Consider the following 6,164-nt stretch of genomic DNA (forward strand, 5'->3'; position numbering starts at 1 on the left):
GGCTTTTATTTACCTTTATTAAACTATAATGTGAGAGACCTGGGTTCGATCCCTGAGTTGGGAAGATTCCCTGGAGAAGGAAATGGCAACCCACTCCAGTACTCTTGCCTTGAAAATCCCATGGGCGGAGGAGCTTGGTGCAGGCTACTATCCATGGGGTCGCAAAGAGTTGGGCACGACTGAGCGACTTCACTTTCACTTTAAAACCATAAATGTAATTGGTTTTCCTACCTTTTCATGCCAATTTATTCCATTAAAAAATAGAATGAAATATGCTTTTAAATCCTCAATCTAATAATCTAGATATTTATTTTTCTTGTTCCTATTAGTAACGGGGGTTTGATAGAGAAGGTATGGTTTGTTTTGTTTCAACTAGATCAATATGCCAGGGTGGGAACTTTGGTAATATTTGTGCTTTACAAATGATATCTGCATACCAGCCAGCTCTATTGGTGAAGAAGATGTGGAAGAGAACCATGTAACATTACCCGAAAATTCAGTTTTTAAAAGCACCGAGGATTAGAAACAACCAAATGGAAAAGGTGTGTGCTGCTTTGCAGCTTTCATCATTCCTTATTTAGACTTTGTCACATTTTCTTATTAAGGCAAGTGTTCTTTTATTAAGAAGTCAGTTTTACTTGGGACTTATTCCCTATGACAATCCCTGTTTAAACTTAGAAAGGTAAGAACAGACAGAATCAAAGTCAGTCTTGGTGGAGGCGGCATGATGAGATTAAGTTTTGTTGCATCTAATTCTGTGGTTGATGCAGGCAGAAACAAGGACCCTTTTGGAGGCTTTGCTTCCCTTCCTGAAGATGGTGTTAGCAGGATGGGTTCAGATAGCAGGAGTTTTCCAAAAGAAAAGAGAACTTTCAGGATGTTAGGTGGAATCTTCTCGAACCCCACTTCACCTGCCTCCCTATGGTGTGCGTATTCACAGCATCTGTGTACCAGCATCACTTGCACATGCATTCCTAAACCTAGAAACTTCCATTGGCATATTTATCATGATTCCCACCCATATAACTCAAACCACCCAATTTTGATTTTCACATAACCGTGCAAACAGTTTTGATGAGTCATTGGGGTTCCCTGATGGCTCAGATGGTAAAGAGTCTGCCCGCAATGCGGGAGACCTAGGTTCGATCCCTAGATTGTGAAGATCCTTTGGACAAGGGAACACTACCAACTCCAGTCCTCTGGCCTGAAGAATTCCATGGACAGAGGACCTTGGCAGGCCACAGTCCGTGGGGTCACAAAGAGTCAGATACGATTGAGAGACTTTCAGTCTCTTTTCCAGTGCCACAACTTGTTGAATACAGTTCCTTCCTTTAGGATTTCCAGCTGTCCTGAAATGTTAATGACTCTTGTATTTCAGGCATGTCTAAATCAATTTACCTTAGGTTTTTTTGTCCGTTAGCCTTTTAACATGAAAGTGAGAGAAAATTTTTTTAGAATATCAGAGTTTAAAAAGTACCAGAAAGACTATTGGACAGTGACCACAAAGAGTGTTAAGTGGAGGAAAATCTTTTTAATTGTTTAAAAAGTGGAGTTAGGGCAAATGCTCAGCATGTTTCTCCAGACGGCGTCAGAAAGATGGGACGGTGTAGTGCTGGGAGCGCCACCCGGCAGCCACTGAGCTGACTTGTCCAACGGTGAGAGAAGCTAGGAGAGAACAGGAAATATCTAGGCAACATCTTCCCTAGGCTCTGCTGCCTGGAATCTGGTTGACACGATTTGATTTAGCACACTTTGGTTGTATAGAACAAGAGAGGTTGGCTGCTGAATACGGGAGAAATTAACTGCTGTCTTTTTAACAAAGTCCTAAATATGTGAACAGGTAGTATTAACGTACATTTTCCTAACTGCATAAAAGAATCACATGTTAATTTATGGAAGAGAGTTGACCAGTCACAAATACCTGTGTACTAAAACTTGATTTTTAGAATTATGCTAAGTTCTTTAGAAAGTCCCTTTTTTAACACCGTCTAAGGACAAAACTTCTGAATTCCTTGGAACCCCAATTTCCTTGTGAAATTTAGTGTGATTAGTATAAAATTTCAAGCATCCTAAGTAGGCATAATAATTAACTTAAAAATGTTTGTTGAGAAATCCGTTTTGGTGAACACTAACTGATAATAGGCAACAAAGGTGCCAATCAAAGTTATTAACGATTATATTGTTCTTAACATTATCTACGGGGGGCTCCCACGGGGCACTAGTGGCAAAGAACCCGCCTGCAGTGCAGGAGACACAAGAGACACGGGTTCAGTCTCTGGGTCAGGAAGATCCCCTGGAGGAGGACATGGCAACTCACTCCAGTATGCGCTCCTGGAAAATCCCACGGGCAAAGGAGCCTAGAGGGCTACAAGCCATGGGACCGCAAAGGGTCAGACACGACTGAGCGAGCGCAAAACAACAACATTTATAATAGAGGTGATTTGACATAATAGTACACTTTTCTGGAAAGATGGTAAATAATGTGCTTGCTCAATTTCATAGTTACACATTAAACCTCTCTTAGCTCCAGAGAAACTAAAAACTCTGACATACGCCTTCTGATTTTACTGCAATCATTCTCTCAACCACCTTTACAGACAGGAAAAGGGTAGGTTTTAAAGATGAAGAACGATGAAGCCTGCAACTATGGTCAGTTCATATTCTCAGGTATGCATAGCTCTGCTTCATTTGTAGCAGAGACAACACTAAAGGGTCTATTGGTGAGATTATTGAATATGCTTTTGGAAAACACTGTTCTCCCTACAGAAAAGTGATGACAAGCCTGACTGGGTCCAGTCTGCCTGGGTCCAAATGTTAGCTCCCTGCTTTCCAGCTCTGGGATCTCATACATGTCGCTGAGTTTTTCTGTGCCTCTGAGCCCTCGTCTGTGAAAACAGGAAAAGTTATCCTCAAAACTTGTTTGGATGATTATATGTTAAAATACATAAAGCAGATGGTTCTGAAATTTAGTTACCTTGAATCTAGAAAAGCACAATGAAAAAGAGGGAAAAAAGACATTTCAGCACACATACACACTTTGTTTTGCATGATCACTATACTATGAGAACAAGCAGATGGGGGAGGTGGGGAATTCCATGTAAAAGAACATTAAGTAGATAGTTTGGGCACCTTTGTCAGGAAATACCTCAATGCTTATCTTTTCTGAGACCATCCCTCTCTTTTTTTTTTTAAATTAATTAATTTTTTTATTGAAGGATAATTGCTTTATAGAATTTTGTTTTCTGTCAAGCCTCAACATGAATCAGCCATGTGTGTGTGTGAAAGTCCTTCAGTCACGTCCGACTCTTTATGACCCCATGGACTATACAGTCTGTGGAATTCTCCAGGCCAGAATACTGGAGTGGGTAGCCTTTCCCTCCTCCAGGGGATCTTCCTGACCCAGGAATTGAACCAGTATCTCCTGCTTTGCCGGCGGATTATTTACCAACTGAGCTATCAGCCACAGGTATACATATATTCCCTCCTTTTTGAACCTCCCTCCCCTCTAGCTCCCCATCCTACCCCTCTAGGTTGATATAGACCTGGGTTTGAGTTTCCTGAGCCATACAGCAATTTCCCATTGGCTATCTATTTTACATATGGTAATACGAGTTTCCATGTTACTCTTTGCATGCATCTCCCTTCAATCTTAAATATCATTAGCCTTTATTAGAATTCCTGGGTCACAGTCCATTTTTATTAAAACTAAGCCACTTTTCCTCACCTTCAAATACAACTTAGTGACTAAACCACCACCAATCTGATGGATTTAAAGTAGAATTTAATCTCAATTATGTTTTTATCTTTTTATATTTATTTTTGAAAGCTGTTTCAGCCTTGTGTATGTATAACAGGGATAATTATATGCTCTTGTTTAATGGGAAATAAATAGCCTATCAGCTTCATTATTACCAGTTGGCCTCTACCCAAACGGTTATTCTAACACTAAACCTGTGGGGAAATACTATTTGTAACAACTGAATTACGAAACACTGTTGAAGAGGTTTGCTGCTGCTGCTAAGTCGCTTCAGTTGTGTCCAACTCTGTGTGACCCCAGAGACGGCAGCCCGCTAGGCTCTTCTGTCCCTGGGATTTTCCAGGCAAGAACACTGGAGTGGGTTGCCACTTCTTCTCCAATACATGAAAATGAAAAGTGGAAGTGAAGTCGCTCAGTCGTGCCTGACTCTTAGCGACCCCATGGACTGCAGCCTACCAGGCTCCTCCATCCATGGGATTTTCCAGGCAAGAGTACTGGTGTGGGTTGCCATATCCACTCCCAAAGTTGATTAATAAGATGCTAGAGGTAGACGTTTTCAGGGTGAATTTTTAAAGCAAGCTTTATCAAGTATACATAAAAGTGTGTGTCATAAATGTACACATCTCTGAGCTGCCACAAACTGAACACACCTCTGTAACCAGCACCATGATCAAGAAAAAATCACCAACCCAGAGCCCTTCCGTGGAAACAGTTTACTGTTACCACCGCTCACAGATAAACACTGTTCTAACTTTGGACAGTGGAGATTAGATTGCTTGTTTTTTTAACTTTATATCAATATAATCAATGCAGTGTATACGTTTGTGTCTGACATCTGTTACTCAACATTATACATGTGAGAGTCATCCATGCTGTTGCATGGATGGTAGTTTTTCATTCTCATTGCTATATGGTAGGCATTCCATTATTTTCGTCAATCAAAGGCAAAGAGATATTTTGGTTAATAAGTCCTAAGATTTAATAATAAATTAGTCCTAAAAATAAATAATTATATATATATATATAAATTTGAATTTGATACACATCAAAAATTTTTGCTGCTGTCAACTAATCATACTAATAAATTTTTTCTGCAATGGCAGAATGCATATACTTCTGTTGTATTTCTTTGAGAGAAGAAATGGAAGTATAGAATCTAATTGCCAAATATTCTGGCCTTAGTGATATTGATGGTTTTATGGTTATAATAGCTTCTTAATTTAGTCCTTCATTTACTTATTTAAAAAATGTGTGTGCCATGTCCTAGATGAGGACAGCTACTGTTGTTTAAAAAAAAAAAAAAAAGATGGATGAGGTTCCTGTATCAACTGGGAATGCTTTTGAGGACGTTCCCCTGGAGAAGGGATCGGCTACCCACTCCAGTTTTCTTGGGTTTCCCTGGTAGCTCAGATGGTAAAGAATCTGCCTGCAATGCAGGAGACCTGGGTTCTATCCCTGGCTTGGGAAGATCCCCTGGAGGAGGGCATGGCAACCCACTCCAGTATTATTGCCTGGAGAATCCCATGGACAGAGGAGCCTAGCGGGCTACAGTCCATGGGGTCGCAGAGTCGGACAGGACTGAGTGACTAAGCACAACAGAACAGCAATTAAGGGTGACATAAAAATAACCCACTCCAGTATTATTGCCTGGAGAATCCCATGGACAGAGGAGCCTAGCGGGCTACAGTCCATGGGGTCGCAGAGTCGGACAGGACTGAGTGACTAAGCACAACAGAACAGCAATTAAGGGTGACATAAAAATAAAGACATTTAGGCCCGTGTAACAAGAAGGCTGGAGGTAGATAGTTTCAAGGCCTTCAACCCTCTTCTAACTCTGGCCATCCCAATACCATTGACTTTGCATCCCTGGCTTATTGCCTCATGGCCCCAAGATAGTGACTGTCACTCCAAGGGATACACGTAACCAAGGAGAGGAAGGCTCCACTTGCTGCAGAGAAGACAAGGAGAAGCTTCCTCCTGGCATAATTGTTTCTTTTCATCAGGGAGAAAAATCTTTCCTAGAATCATCACATATGCCCATCCCTAGACCATTTACTGGCAAAGAAGAATGGAATATTTTAAGATCACCTGTGGTCTTTCTTATAGAAGAATTCCAAATTTATGGCCAGTCCAGGTAACACTAAGTCCCCTATCATGAGTGTGGATCGTACTTAGTGACTTGCTTCCAAAGAATAAGTTTGTACAGAGTGAAAAAGTAACTGTCCAGTGGCGAAATCTGGAAAATACTGCTTTAGCCAGGTGGTCAGGATTAAATGAGAAATAAGTCATGTTGAGACCAGGTACCCTGTATGTGATGAGACAGGCACTTCACCTCTGATTTTCTTCCTGAAAAACTGTAACCCCCAGTCTTACCATGAGAAAGGCATCAAACACAAATTTAAGGGAA

This window comes from Bos grunniens, chromosome 9 (genome assembly GCF_055505025.1).
Source record: "Bos grunniens cultivar Pamir isolate PY7600 chromosome 9, Bosgru_T2T1.0, whole genome shotgun sequence".
Classification (NCBI taxonomy): domain Eukaryota; kingdom Metazoa; phylum Chordata; class Mammalia; order Artiodactyla; family Bovidae; genus Bos; species Bos grunniens.